The following is a 16,079-nucleotide window of genomic DNA, read 5'->3' as shown; positions in this document are numbered from 1 at the left end:
TGTTCAAATCTTGAAACTCGTGGAACTCAGGAGCCAGGCCGATAATTTGAGAGATGCTGGGTCCGGGTGCTGGACTTGTCCCTGATTTATTGTGAGGAGGGATGGAAACAGCGGAAATGGTATTGGCGTTTGCAGGAAGAGGAGATGAAGCTCCGTGAACAAATGTTGGCGCGGCCATGCTGGGGCTATTGGAATCAGCGTGCAAGGTTCTGCCTTCATCTTCCTGAGCATTCTGGGGATCAGCAGACAGGCGTAGGGGAATACGCCAAACCATGCTATTGAAAATGCATTCCCCAGAGATCCCTGTTGGGGATGCCACCTTGTGAATTGTAATTTGGAGTTTTCCATGTGGCGAAAAGATCCAATGGGGGTTCGCCCCACAGAGAGAAAATGCTGTGGAGAGTGTGTTGGTTTAACACCCACTCGTGGCAGGTGGTCTGCATTCTGCTCAGTGAGTCTGCCAACGCATTGTTTTTTTCCTGGAACGTACTCTGTACGTAGAGAAACTTTGTTCCAAAGAGACCAGTTCCAGATTTTTTGCGATTCTTGAGAGAGGGAGAGCGAACGAGTCCCTCCCTGCTTGTTCAGGTAGTGCATTGTTGTAGTATTGTTCTTCCTGACAAGCACTTGTGAACCTTTTATTCTGGGAAGGAAAGCCAGGAGGGCTAGGTAGACAGCTCTGAGTTCTAGGAAGTTTATGTGTAGTCTCCACTGATCTGAAGCTCCTGAAGGAAGGCTCACCAACGTTCCAGAGACGCATCCGTGGTTATGACCTGAGGAGATGCTGGAGTCAGGAAGGATAGGCTAGAGACAGATTGTGTGGCTGAATCCACCAGTTGAGAGCGGTGACCATCTGAGGAGTCACCTGTATGGTGTCGTCAAAGGATCCGCTGACTTGAATCCATTGTGCGGGGAGAGCCTCTTGAAGAGGACACATGCGGAGACGACAGTATGGAACCAGGAGGATGCAGGAAGACATAATTCCAAGGAGGGATTTGAAGAGGCCCACTGAAAGAGACTTTCTTATGCGCACGCGTTCTGCCAATCATAGGGGTTTTTGTTGACGTTACTGCAATGGAGAAGCTTTTTTCAGGACTGTATCTAGGATAGCTCCCAGAAATGTTATCCGCTGAGAAGGCTGTAAAACTGACTTGTCTGGGTTGAGGGTAAGACCTAATCTTCTGAAAAGCCGCAGACAGGCCGAAATGCATGACCCGGAACTGATAATGTCTGCCCACTACAGCGAACCTTAGACACTTTTTGTGCTTTTTGTGGATCGGAATATGAAATTAGGCATCCTGGAGGTCCAAGGATGCCATGTAGTCGTTTGCAATGAGAAGTTGTAGGACTTCCTGGATAGTGACCATGAGAAATGATTGTTTTTTCAAATATTTGTTTAGACTTCTCAAATATAGGATTGGTCTCTATTTTCCTTCTTTCGCACAAAGAAGAACCGGAAGTAAAAACCTTGTCCTCTTTGATGGACCGGTACTAGTTCTATAGCACCCTTCTTAAGCATCGCTGATATTTCCATGAATAAGAGGTGCAGATGCTTGTGATTCATATGTTGAAGGGGCGTTGGCGTTTTGACAAATTCCAGGGAATGTCCGAACTGCACCAGTTGAAGAACCCAACGATCAGTTGTGAATGGACTCCAATTGTGAAGATAGTGGGAAATTATTCCTCCCACTCTGGAAGGTGGAAAAGAAACAGAGACTGGCGGTAGAGAGAAGTCATTGACGTCGCGCGGAATCCTTTTGCCATCCGGCTTTTCCGCGAAAAGAAGACTTGTTGTATGAAGTCTGCGCTTGCTGTCTCTGCTGAAACTGTCGGCCTGTATCGGTTAGAGGAGGAATATGAAGACCTATATTGTTGGTAGCCTCCTCTATTAGAGTATTGTCCTCTACCCCTTGAACCATGTATATTGGTGTTTTTATAGTGAAGGGTACCCAGGGCTCTGGCCGTATCCATGTCTTTTTTAATACCTTGGAGGGCCTCATCAATATGGGTACCAAAAGGAGTTGTCCATCATAAGGCATATCAAGGACTTGTGAATTTCAGGTCGGAATGCGGCTGCCTTAAGCCATTGTTGGCGCAGCAAAACTGCTGCACCAGGCAATTGTCGGAAACCAGTTGATGCAATGTCCATAGCGCAATCTATGATTTCAGAAGCAGACCGTTCGCCTTCCAGAAGCACCTTTCTTGCTTCGTCTTTAGATTCTTGCGGCAAGGACTCCAAGTATGGTGCAATATCTGACCACATTTGTCTATTGTAGCGTCCCAATAGTGCCAGTGAGTTAGACGCTCATACTGTTAGCGCTGACAGAGGAAAACCACTTCCCGATATTGTCCAGGCGCCTGCCCTCTTTATCCAGGGGAGCAGAAAGCGAGACAGAAGGCTTTTTCGATCTGCGTTGCGCTGCCAGAGTACTTACTGAATCAGGATTTGGATGCACAATGAGACAGCCTAGAGCGTCGTCCGGAGCCCTGTATTTCTAGTGTTTTCTTAGCAGAACTGAAGGAACTGTATCTAGGACAGCTCCCAGAAATGTTATCCGCTGAGAAGGCTGTAAAACTGACTTGTCCGGGTTGAGGGTAAGACCTAATCTTCTAAAAAGCAGCAGGCAGGCTTTGGAAGACCTTCACGTGCTGTAGAGGGATTTTGTATGATCTTGATGCCTTGATCCCAAATATAGTCTATGATGGGCATAGACCCAACAGACTTTTTATAAGGTTCCTTGAAATAGTAAAGGAAACAGTCTTGTTGGTGAGAGGGCATTGGTAGTGTGAATCGTTGGGCTGCTCTCTCCAGGAGATTATGGAAACCTCCTATATCTTCAGGAGTGGAGTCCGCCTAAGGAGGTAAAGGCGATGCGGGAAGAGGGATAACATAGTCATCCCATTTGTCATGGTGTGACTGCATATCCTGAAGCTCCCCCTCTTCCTGTCCTTCATCCTCATCGTCGGAAGATGGAAGGGGTGGCACCGGCACCTCAATAGGAATAGGTGGTGGAGGTGGGACATGCACTCTCTGTGGCGGTGAGAAACACTGGAGCAGGGGACGGCGCAGAGGTAGGAAACCTCTGTCTGTAGTTAGAGATCATAAATTGCAGATCAGAGACCAGGGCTGAAGGAAGACAAACCATCTGTGGCTGTTGCTAACGAGTGTCCTCATGATAATACTCCTGCTCATCCATCTCCTGGTCATCAAAATCAGAATCCTCCTGATACCTAACATCAAGTTCGGAGGGACTTCTTGCAGCTCCGAATCCTCCTACAAAAGGTGCGAGGGTGGCAAAGGTTGAACCCTACTGGGTTATGTAAGAGAAGGCGACAACCTCCGTTTGAAATTTTATGATAAAAATATGTAATTTTTAGTCCTGACGTAGGTGTCGTAGACGAGGCCGCGGTCGGTATAGACGTTGTCGACGAGGAGTCGTCGATGATTGTACCAGACGCTGCTGTCGACGAGGGACTTTGTCGTCGACGGGATAGTCGTCGACGGTACACTCTTCGTTGACGACGAAACGGTAGCAGTTGCTTTGATAACATCTAGACTGGATTACTGCAACGGCCTGTATGCGGGAGCAAATAAGTCCGTTCTCCACAGGATGCAGATGGTCCAGCATGCAACTGCCCGTTTAGTGCTACGCTGGCCTCGCAAGTCATCTGCTTTGGCAGCGCTTAAGGCGCTTCATTGGTTACCGATCTGTAAGCGGATACTGTTTAAGATCCTTCTGATTACCTTCAGAGCCTTCCAACAGCAAGGGCCTAGATACCTGTCCAATGGATTCAAACTATATCAGCCCATGCGCTGCCTGAGGTCTGCAAATCAGAACTTGCTGGTAATACCCAGATTTAAGCTGGCAATCAAACTGCTGGGACACCCGTCCTCTCCCGCTCTCTGAATGCTCCTGCTGCAGGCCCTGTTCTGTGACCTTATGTATTGCAGAGCCCATGTACCTAGTACAAATGCTGCACCGCAATTTTGGAGTTAAAAGTAGATAGGTGCATTTATTTCACGATTGTCTACACTTGGCCATGTCGATCTTCGAAGTCGCAGCGCGAGCATCTGAGGGTGACTTTGGACCGCAGCTAGGCATCAGCAGTCTCCGGATGCCTCCGCGCAGCCGCCATTAGAAAGGTGACGCCGCAGTTGGCGATGAAAACAACCGCTTTTCCGAGCGTGGTTTGTTGATCTGACACTTGGGTGTGCAGCAGGCTTTCGAAGCAGCTCCGTCTGTCCAGCGATTTCCACATCTCAAGTAAATATCTGTGTGAGAGAGCGAGCATCGCTCTAGAGACCCTGCGCGCGGAGGCTGTGATCAGACCTCATCAGACCGTAATCCATTCCCACAGCCGCCACGCGCACAGATTCCCTTTCTGAGCGCCAAATGGCTGATGAGAGGGTCCGATGGCTCAGTGAGTTAATGCATTCCACTATGGAAATGTCCCTGGCTGCTTGGTCACCATTTCTAACCCCTGAGGGCCCAGCTAGTCTTTCATCCTCCCGAGGTCGAACACGGGTGCTACCGAGTTATAACAAAAGAAACATCAGTTTAAATGGAACAATGGTTCAGTACTTTAATTCGAATTATGGTATGACAAAAAAAGCTTTCTAGTCTTCTAAGGGGGATGCTTTTGGGCTTCGGTGCCACTGCAGCTGCTGCACCTGTGGTAGCCACCCCCCTGTTCTCGCAGTGATAGCTGTAGGCTGCATTCATAAGAGCTTCTCTTACAATTGCATCAGAGTTCGAGGTGGGCTCAGAAGTAGCGAGCAGATGTGTTCAGACTGGTTCCTCATCCATGGGCAGCAGCTTGGGTGCGGGCTGCGGGTTTCAGGGTGCTTCTTTCGTAGTCGAGGAGGAGAGGTATCAACCTATGGACAGCAGGTAAAGGGCGGGAGATTCAGGGACCTTCCCTCCTAGTTTTGAGGAGGGGACGTGTTCAGAGGGCAGCGGACATGCATTATGCTTCTCTCAGAGATTAGTGGAGGAGAAGACGTATACAGGACCTTTCCTGATGTTATAGGGAAGGAAGGTAAGTGTTCAGAGGACTGCACTTTGGAGAGCCAAATAGATGCAATGGCTTCTCAAAGATAGCGCAGGATGTGAGCTTTTTAAGGTTCTTCTCTGATAGAGACTGGGAGGAGGAACACGATTCTTCCCATTAATACAGCAGAGAAGGAGCATTGTTTAGGGATCCTCACTTATGCTGTGTTAGGGATTCGTGGACCTTATATTCCAGAGGTAGCAGAGGAGGAGAGGAGTTTTCTTGAAGAGCTGTGGGGTGCAGGGGCTTTCGGTCACAGAGATGGCTGAGGAGAGACAACGGAGGAGATGGTGAACGAAAAATGCAGGAGGCTTCTCTGTAGAGATTATGGAAGACAGAGCAAGAATTTCGTTTTCGCCTCAGTGGAGTCGACACATAGACTTTTCATTTGTAATGTTTTCTCTGCAGATTTTCTTTTCTCGTAGTTGCCAGGCCGGTTCCCCCAAAAACATTTCCGACGCGGTCACTGTGTCGGGAAGCGCCACTTGCGTCCCAGGGTGTGTGTGGCTCTGTGTGTGTGGCTGTCGTGTGTGTGTGGTTCTGTGTGTGTCTATGTGTGGGGCTCTGTGTGTGTGTGGGGCTCTGTGTGTGGGGGTGTGTGTGTGTGGCTCTGTGTGTGTGTCTCTCTGTGTGGCTCTGTGTGTGTGTGTGTGTGTGTGGGTTTGTCTGTGTGTGTGGGGGGCTATGTGTGTGTCTTTGTGTGTGTGTGGCATTTGCGAGAGATTAAGCTATTGGCATTGTAAATGACAATGCCATTTATTTATCTGTTTTTTAAAACCAACACATAAATAACAAGCACTGGCGTTGCCAATAGGTCTCGCAGTAGGAAAGTTGGAGCTATTGGTTTTGTGAATGACAAAGCCCTTTATGTTTTTAAAATGAAAACAAAAATAAAAGGCATTGTTTTTGCAATTGTAATAGCTCCAACTTTCCTACTACAAGACCTATTGGCAACGCCAGTGCTTGTTAACCAGAGCCTCTTTGCCACACTGCGGCTGCCTCCATTTTCAAAGTCACCGGGCGCTTTCTGAACAAGCAGAGTATCAGGGCTGCTTTTGTAATGAAAGCAGTTAGCAGCGTAAATCAGCGCCAAGCACTGGGCATGACCTTTTCTAGGCGCAGATACTGCCTCGATTCCACCCAGACGCCGCTGCTGCAGTGTAATATTCCAAAAACACTTGAAACAAAATGCCACTTCAAAGTTTATATTGTTTATTCTTGGAGGTAAAGAAAATACGAGTTTGCCAGTTCAAAACCAAAAAAGCACGGGGGCCAGAATCTTTAAGTGACCTAAACTGGAAATAGTTTTAGTACAATAACTGTGGTAGTAGAAATCGTTTCAGCCAAAAGGCCTGGTTGCAGCTTTGTTTTGTTAAACGGGGTGTGTTTTAAAGTGAGGCGTTGGGGCTGGAAAGTTTTACGATCGGCCTGAGAAGAGAAATGTCGAACAAAGACAGTATTTCACTGCAGGCTGGCAGACAGCTGCGGAAGGTATTTACAACTTTACTGCAGTGCGGCACTGCGCGCTGCTGCGGCCAGGAAGTGAGGGGGCAGGGGGGCTGGAGCAATCCGCATACACATGTAAATTGGAAATGTGGTGCAATTTGTAAAAATTACCATGATCCAAAGTGTTTCTTGAAAGAAAGGGAAGTGTATTTTGCGGATATGTTCTTGAGATGGGATGGTATCTGTGAGCGATGTCTTCCTGAATGTACATGGAGTACGTTTTGAATTGTTGTCTTCTGTGTGGCTTCTAACCCCTACATAAAACAGAGCTATTCTGCACTATGTATCTGCCACATACATGTATGTCTAGTATAGCAACGTCCTAGCTCCAGACTTTTGCAAATTAAAAATAGCGAAATCTGTTTGCCAACTGATTACTAATAATATGTTAAATGTTAAAATAGTGAATTGTAAACATTTGGATATGTCCACATTTCTGTGGAAACAAGAGCACCCCGTTGTTTCTACATGCAGAGTCTTGCCGTGCATGCCTGTCACGTAGTCCTGCAGCAAAAAAAACCTGCACCTACCATGCACACCTCTTTATTCTATAGAAAATAAAATGGCGTATTGCAAGCAATCACTGGAAATACAATGCCTTGATGTTTCTGTTTCCAATGTCTTGCTCATCTCGCACATATTGCAAACGTGCACAATCGGGAATATTTATGCAAATGCATCTGCATACTTTTATATACTAAATGCGTACGTCTTGTAGGGAGTGGGGTGTAGGAGGGAGTGGGGTGTAGGAGAGAGTGGACGACATATATACATTGATGGACGACATATATACATTGAGGATATGCAGGGTGAGAGAAGGGAGCAGGAGAAAAAGAAAATATAGAGAAAGAGAATGCGAGGCAAGAAAGGAGACAGCTAGAGAAGGGTAGAAGGGAAAGTAACAAGAGTAGGGTTGCGAAGGAAAGAGCATAAGGGAGGAAAGTCAGGAGGCAAGAGAGGGAGGGAAATGAAGAAAGAGTAGGAAAAGAAAGAGATGAGGCGCGAGAAAGAGAGGGATAAACTCAAGAAAAAACGAGGGAGTGAGAGAGATAGCGAGGACAACCAGAGAGAGGTCGTGGGAGGCGATGGAGAAACAGAAAGTGAATGAGCGAGAGAAGCGCAGAATCACCGAGAAAATAGAAAGTGGCAGAGGGCAGACCCAGCTGGACTGGATGAGAAGGGACAGAAAAGAAATCGGCTTTAGATGTAGGAAGAAAAGAAGGGAGAGTTAGAAATACTCTGACAGGCGAGTACATGAGAACAGTACCAGAATGAACAAATGAAGGGAAAGAACAGTGACTGCAGCAGGCAGGATGGAAGGTCACGAATGCTGCTAAGGAAACGGATGCAGTTAATAGCTGTACGTGGGGAAGCACGGGAGGGAATATTGTTGATAGAAGAGAGAAAGCAGAGCGCACGCTGGGCGAAGCCCTTTGATGTGCTGTGAGCGGCCGGGAATGAATGATTAGGGGAGGAGATGCGGGAAACTGAAAGTACGACCGGCCTGCGGCCGGCCATGAATAATTAGGGGAGGAGAAGCCCTGGCCGTGAATGCACGTGCATGTTTGCTCACGTGATTCACGTGAACTGCAAGAAAACCGCGGGGCTGAAAGCCCTTGGTTTGAAGAGGATTTTGCCGACATGAATTCTCGCTCCGCTCAATGCTCGCAAGACCTAAAAATGTTGTCATTTAAAATGCCAATAGCTCTAACTTTTGCAAAGGCGAGACCGTTGCATTGTAAATTCTTGTTTATTTTGCTAATGCTTTATTTTATAGATGCAGCATAAGTCTACATTTTGTATTTGCCCATAATGCACTAATTATGACCTTTAATAGAAAAGTGATCTGCATGTCATTCGGTCCCATAAGTGTGTCAATCAATTGCCACTTGTGTTAAGCTTGGAAGTTGTTCTTTGTGTTGGCCTTGGTTAAGCTGGACTACAGCAAACCTTCGCCAGGACAAACGTCCTTCCTAAGGGTCACACAAGTCTGATGTCTATGAGTGCAGATGCTCACATCGCTGAAAAGCCGCTTCCGCTCTGTCTCACACGGTCATGTGTTGGCATGGTGTTTTGAGTGCAAGAGCTCTCAGTTGGTGGACTGTTGCATATCAAACCTCTTTCGCAGCACCCAGTCTAGCTAGCTGCTTGTAACATAATGCTCTCAATTTTAGCGTGCATATAATATTCTGGAAGTTCTTCCATATGTGCTCTTCCGATTGTCTCCTGCAGTGGTTTAATTGCACATATGTCAAATTATCACTCCACTGCAAACAATAAATATAATTAAAAAACAGTGTCACTTACAATGCCAAAAGTTCCAACTTTTAATAATGCGAAGCATGTTGCATTGCAAATGCTTGTTCTATCGTTTATAGAAATGACGACTATCTGATCAGGATAGTCGGGATCTAATTTAATCCCTTCATTCCTGCTCTCCCTCATCCCAACAGCAAACTATTTTTAAATTAAATGTATATTTGCAATTTGCCTTAGTAAACACCCCAATCCACGTAGTTTAACTACACAATAACCAACTGGTTTTGTAGAAACTGGGACATTGTGGGAAGATTGGGAATGAATCGCCCACAATAGTGGATCATGCCCAAAAAGTATGGGCATGGGTGCCCTCCAAATGTGTTAAATGTTCTGGAGACCAATACAGAGTATCTTGAGGGGAAAATCCGCCCAAAGAATGTAACGTGGTTTATGAGACATTTACATTTTTCTTCGTGCTATGTTAGGCCTGAGTCCCTCAACTGTTGTACAGAGTACTCTAGTCGTTTGCGGTCTTCAGCTAGCCCTGGTATTTGTATCAGCATGTCATCCCTCAGACTAATAACTCAAACGCCCAGTCAATATCTCGGATTGAATTCTAAATAACTTCAGCAGCTGAAGAGACTCTACAGCTGTCTTGTGTAGTGACAGAGGCAGACGTGTTTTGATAAAGTAATGTACCAACTGCTGTCACCCTGAAGGAGAGAATGGAAACCGCTGTTACAATCCAGCTTGGAAAACTATTTTGTCTCATCATGATCTGGAGAAGATCCTCAAGCATTCCATCAGATGGCTGCATTAAGAAGTCGCATATCTATGTGGATTCTGATAGTAATAGGCTGCTTATTTTTTGTGGCAACAGACATTGGCTGGAACCCCTGCCTGGGCCTCGTAATTTTTTCATTGACCCCTGAGTTCTCCAGTCTTATCAGCTCTGCCTCCACCTATCTGCGGACGGTAAATTGTGACTCTTTGGTGACAGAGAACCACCAGTCTGTCATTATTGCTTTGAATTCATAATAAAGACATACTTACCTTTCGCTTATGCAGTATGGGAAGGAGAGGAGTTCAAGAGTTTCTGCTGAGGCGTAGCTGATGGGGATGCCCGTACCTTCATTAACAATGAAGAATTCTGTTAGCAGGGCTTGAGTCTCATGTTGAATGGATGATACAACCCCGCAAAAGGGAGGGAGTGCTGGTTGCCATATGCAAAGATGTGGGTTCTAGTCTTTCCCAAGGGCATTCCCGTAGGCTCCTGTATCAATGAGCAAAATGGTCTCGAGTCCATGAATTAGGATTTCAAAATTGGGAAATGGTCTCCTGCCTCTTGCTCCATGTTCAATGCTGGAAATGAGGGATATATCTTCTTATTGTGTCATCATTCAAATACAGATGGGAATCAGGATTCACAGTGCTTGGAAGTTCTCATGGCTGAGTGTGATCATGAGCGACATGGATACTGCATGCATTGGCAGGAAAGATGCCTCTTATTTCAGATAGTCTTCGCCAGCCTTCCTGGCAATTTTTTGCGTAGTGATGATGGCGGAAGCACGTTGAACGTGTTTTTCCTCAGGCAGGGCAACCTGCTGTTGGATGTGCTTTTCCTCCAGAGTATCCACATGTTGCTCACTCATTTGGGTTGTTTTTGGTTTTAAATAGCACTCATCTTGCCATGGGTCTGTCTGACAGAATCGGCTGTTTCTGGTTTGATAGTATGTTTTAGGTCCACGTCTTTTGTCATTTCCTGGAGGCTTATTCTTAGTTTCCATAGGATTCAGCTTCGCAATTCCACTGAGCAAAACCCTTGGACCAACTGGGCTTTCACCTCTTTGTTGGCATCATTGTCCTTGGAGGTGCTCACTAGTTCTCTCAAACTGGAATAAAGTTCTTGATGAATCCCTCTTTCTGTTGTGCTTATCTTTTGTTATCTGAATTGAGTTGATGATTAAATTGAGCATCTAAGACTAATACTGCTGCATCAAAATCATTCTCATTTCTGGTATCCAGCAGATTTAGGAAGAGCGTGTAGATTATCTCACCTGCAAGTAGAGACCACATTATTTTCGAGTCGGTTTGCAACAGTGAAATAATTGTTCAGCCTACTTATCGAGACTGCCCATCGTGGGGCAGCTGTCTCTGGAGTGACTATTCCGCTGAAGACGAGGATGTTGCAAGTTGGCATTTCCCATCTGTATAGTTGTGGACGGAATAGGCACTCTAAGTGGATGTTCTGGAACTTTGCGAGGTGCAGGAGGGGGCAGTTGGTCTTGTGGTCCCTCTTCCATACTTGTTTTGTGGGGGGTGTACACTGCAGCTGCTATGATCTGTTCAGGGTCACTATATGCTGGACTTGGAAGTGGTACATACGATGCCAAAGGATCCCACAGATTTCAATCACTCACCAGTGCATACTGGTGGCGGAGTGGGCTTCATAGACGTTTGTGTTGTGGAGCGTCTTTTTTGGGTTTCAGCACATTAACTGAACATCTGTAGCACAGGTGTCAAGAAGCACGGGTCACCAGTAGGCATAATTGATGGTGTAGGTGGGCACAAATGTCCAGGGTCAGTCAGCTCCGTCACCAATGTCGTGATGCAGGGTGGAGAATATAAATGCACCCCACACAGAACAACTATTGACAGAGTGGCGCACAATTGTGCTCGAATGCCTTTTATTTCACTTGTGTCATCACACATACAGTCACTATATATAACAGTATTTCAGGCTCGGCCAGGTGTCACACTGCATGCGCCTTGCATTCACTAACTATTATTTTCTCGGAGTATGAGGAAGAGATTGGGGTGCTAGGCAGGCTAGTGCATATGACAGACTCCAATGACTTTGCTGCATACCATGCGGCTAAGCTTGAATCTGTTACTGCTTTAAAGCGGCAGTTCTTAACCTGTGGTCTGGGAACTCTGAGTCTACATCCGCTTAGAAATTTCAAATAATTATCAGATTAATAAAGTGCATATACATTAAGAAGCAACATGTAAAGTTGAAAATGTACAAACGTTCTGTATATGTGAAGACATTTGAAACTGGAGGTTAAAAATTAAGCAGGTATTCTAAGACCTATTCAAGGGAGCAATGAAAATGCATCAAACAGAAAACAGCATGAACGATGGGTTACCTCAATTAACTGTAGGAAAGCTCCAATTTTCCAATTAAAAGTATATTTTTTAAAACATTTCTTTGAATTAAATAAAATATTTTATTATTTGTGCATGTGTCTGATGAATGCATATTTGTGTGTATTATTTTGCACTTCAAATCATTTAAATTGCTTTGGCAGTGGACCCCAGATTCCAATAATGGCTCAGTGGGGGTCCCTGGATTCCAGTAATGATTAAGTGGGGGTCGACAGAAGACAAAAAAGCATTGGCAAACGCAATAGGTCTTGCCTGTGCAAGAGCTATTGGCAAAGCCAATATGTTTAGCCATGTTGCACAACAGCGTGGCTGCTGTTCAGCATGGATAAAAGTTAGTGAGGTAAAGGAGTGTCGTAAAGTGGAGAGTTATGGAGTAGAGTGGCGTAGTGTTGTGTAGAGTAGCTTGCAGAATATAGTGGTGCAGAGCAGAGTGGCGCAGAGCAGTGAGGCGCAGAGCAGAGAGGTACAGAGTAGAGAGGCGCAGAAGAGTGGTGTAGAGTGGTACAAAGCAGAGTGGAATAAACAGGCGTAGTGTGCAGTGGTGTAGAGTGCTGCAGAGAATAGTGTTGTGGCGTAGAGTGCAGTGGAACAGAGTAGTTGGCTACAGTGCAGATGCGGAGGTGTGCTTTGGGTTGAGTAAAGTGGCGCTAAATGTACTGGTGTACTGTGCAGTGGTTTAGAGTAGAGCGTTGTAGAAAGTGGTGCAGAGGGGAGGTGTGTACGGGGAGTGGTGTGGCGGGATGCAGAGTAGAGTGGTGCAGCATAGACTGCCACAGAGTAGGGTGGTGCAGAGTGGAGTAGAGAGGGACAGAGTGAAGTGGTGTAGAGTGCTGCACCAGATGCCACCAGTGCTAAAGCTGGCCCTGATGGTTCAGAGTTGTTTCAGTGGAACATGTTCACCTGCTTCATTGATCTGATACAGGCAGAATGTTGAAGGCTTTAGAGTAAACAATGTAATGGGTTTCTGGGCTCCTGTTTTAGTGTTCAAGAAAGTAGTAATTTGTGTTGTTTAAGTGTTTACGGCACAGTGCTACTGCAAGTGTTGCACATACTGAGGCCATTGCTTATTATTTTTATATTGTAATTATATGTATATATTTCTTACTTACCGGGACGAGGCATCAAAGCCTTTTCCAGCGAGTTGCAAGCTACTTCGGCCGGAACCCAAAAAGATTAGTGGTAGATTAGTCTCGGGAAATAGGAGTATAGTACAAGTATAGGAATGTACAAGTTAATTTGAGCAGAGGACATGTGGGTCTGTTAGAGTAATGGAGGAATAGAAGAGGGAAGAAAATCAGAAGTGTTAATTGGGAGAGTATAGTAGTAAATTGAGGTCTGGGATGAGTACAGGAGGGATGGAGTAGGGAAGAGTCTGTAGAACGGGATTAGGGAGAAAGAGAATCAAGTAGAAAGATGATGTCGTGGGATAGGGCAAAGGAGAGAGAACATGAGGGAGAATTTAGTAGGGTTGTGTGGGAGATCATAGTAGTAAATTGATGTTTGGGGTGAGCCAGGCGCTGTAGGGGGGGTCTAGGAAGGTTTTTTTTGGAGATCATAGTAGTAGAAAGTGTTTGGGATGAGAGAGGGACGATAGAGGGTAAATTGATAGAGGTGTAGGGTGATGATAGCACAGAGTAAATTGTTTTTTCATGTACGATGGGACTAAAATAAATATATATAATAAATATACAGATACAAGATTACATAGTAAGGGAATGCATGTGTGTTTTGTTTTTGAGGAGTAGTGAGGAGATATTGATGTCGTTTTCAGGGAAAGATTTGTATGTACAGCACTGTTGGTGAGTAGTATTTGAATAGTACAGATGTGCTTTGGAATAGAGTATGTGGTGTGGTAGAGGGGATAGACAAGAGTTAGGAGTGCGTTAGATTTGATCACCTGAAGAGGTAATCTGTGTGGTGGAGTGGCGTGTAAGGATTGTATGATTATGTGTAATTGAGAGGCAGTTGGTGTTGGAAGGCTGAGTACAGGTAAAAGGGGATCTGTTATGAGCAAGTAGAGGATAGAGCTGGTGTTTCGTTTGAACATGGAGTATGTGTGTCTGGATGCATTAAAGTTTTATATAAAGTGGCTTTGTGTTGATGTGTTAGTGGTATAGAACACAATAGGTTATTTGTGTGAGAATGCAGGTGCCATAGTGATGAATCTGGGGTAGAATTGTGTGTAGGTTTGGCTTGTGGGGTTTTGAAGTGGTTCAATACACATTGACAGGTTTGTTTGTGGTGCACAAGTAGAATGCCTTTGCTGATATAGTGTTTGGATATTGGTGGATGTGGAGGGCTTAAGGTGGTAGCTCGTAAGTGAAAATTGGTCAGCATCTCTGGCAATGGGCCCAAACAGGCAACTGCCCTTGTCCTTCCCGCCCAGCCCAAACAGGCCCCTTTGTCTTCTCCGGCCAGCCCAAACAAGCAACTACCCTTGTCCTCTCTGCCCAGCCCAAACAAGCAACTGCCCTTGTCCTCTCCGCCCAGCCCAAACAGGCAACTGACCTTGTCCTGCCCACTCGGCCCCACCCCACCAGGCAAATGCCTATTTCCTCTCCGCTATACCCCACCCAGCCCAAACAGGCAACTGCCCTCGTCTTTTCTTCTCTGCCTAGCCCAAACAGGCAACTGCTTTTGTCCCTTCCGCCCCTAGCCAAATGTGGTGACAAAAGTTGTGTGAAGTGTGGCCTCTTGTACAGACTGCACTCGTCAGAGGCCTAGCATTGGGCGAACTGAAGATCATAAATTATGATTCTGTGGTGAAAGCAAGAACACTAAACAAACAATTAATAAAATTGAGGATCAAAATAATTAACGTAGTGGCTGATCCTGGTAGTAGGAAAAATACCACCAGCACTAATCAATAACTAATCATATGCTCAAGTTAGCAAGTGCTACATTAGAAGAGAAGAATCAGATTCCAGTTAAATGCTGCCTGCATGTGACCGCTGGAGCCCTGATTAAGCATTTGCCCATCTGATCACACATGGGTAATGCCAACAACAAATCATTAATCAAGTAATAAAGCAAACAGTAACACATGGATTTAATATGAAAGTACAAAAGTACAAAACACCTGCAAACAACTGGCGAGGAATGAATTGAGTAAAGCTCAGTTAGGGTTGAGGGGTTGAAAGCACATGAGCAGGGGATGACCAGAAAGTGTCCATTCAAAGGCACACTAGATCATGTGCTCAGCACCCAGCACAGGGCACAGGTTGAAGAATAGGGGAGTGAAGCTCTGAGACAGGATCCAAGTTTATTCATAAAGAGGCAGACACTTCTGGTGGAGGTTGAATTCTATTGTGCAGGGGATTCGTTAAATAAAGAGGATGTGCAACATCTGTTTAAGTCCCAACACCCTGTGTGTGTTGGATGGAGTCCGTAAGCAGCTAATAATGATCGATGTTAGGAGAAAGAGAGAGAAAGCACAGTAAACCTACGGTCACAGACATACCCGAAGGAGCAGTGGATGCCAATGGATGACACTGCCAAGCTGTGGACTTATGCTTATCAGAAGAGAAACGTTTGTGGCAGTTTGTTACAAAACGCCTGAGCATATGACACACCAACCCATAACTGCACACAAAGGTGTCCACGTAAACCCAAAAACATAAAATACACCTCTAATAATATAAATCTTTAAAAATCAAGCAATTTCCCATTACGCTTGTTTCAATTAGATTTTCCGTCACGGAATTTAGCTACAACTTGTTTGCACAAGATCTCAATTTCAACATATATTTCACATAATCCTTACTTTTTTTTTAAACAGAACACATCACAAAAATCTTGGTGTGCAGCTACTGCAGATACATTGACATATCAGCTAGAAAAAACATGAACATGCTCATGGACACTCCCATAAAGTAAAGTAGTCCATTAACACAACCGCTCTACAGTTTTGGACTTAATGCAGCATCGTAAACTTAAAACAATTTTATTTCTAACATCTAAAAAGAAATGATGAATGCTAAGCAAGCATTAAGACTGAATTGTTATGTTAAGATTTTGAAGAACAAGGTTAAACAACAATAATATATGGTCACTTTATCATTGCAATAAAAAATACACATACATGGTTAAATAAG

At 45.1% G+C, this 16,079-nt stretch overlaps 1 protein-coding gene across 3 annotated transcripts in view; it reads right to left on the bottom strand.

The window, feature by feature from the left end:
- The window catches only part of PCNX1 (pecanex 1), a 580,339-nt gene that overhangs the window by 378,355 nt on the left and 185,905 nt on the right, over window positions 1-16,079 (bottom strand). The window lies entirely within an intron of this gene.

The sequence above is a fragment of the Lissotriton vulgaris genome, chromosome 9 (assembly GCF_964263255.1).
Source record: "Lissotriton vulgaris chromosome 9, aLisVul1.2, whole genome shotgun sequence".
NCBI lineage: Eukaryota > Metazoa > Chordata > Amphibia > Caudata > Salamandridae > Lissotriton > Lissotriton vulgaris.
The sequence above is the reverse complement of the archived record's forward strand: the minus strand, read 5'-3'. Positions and strand labels throughout refer to the sequence as shown.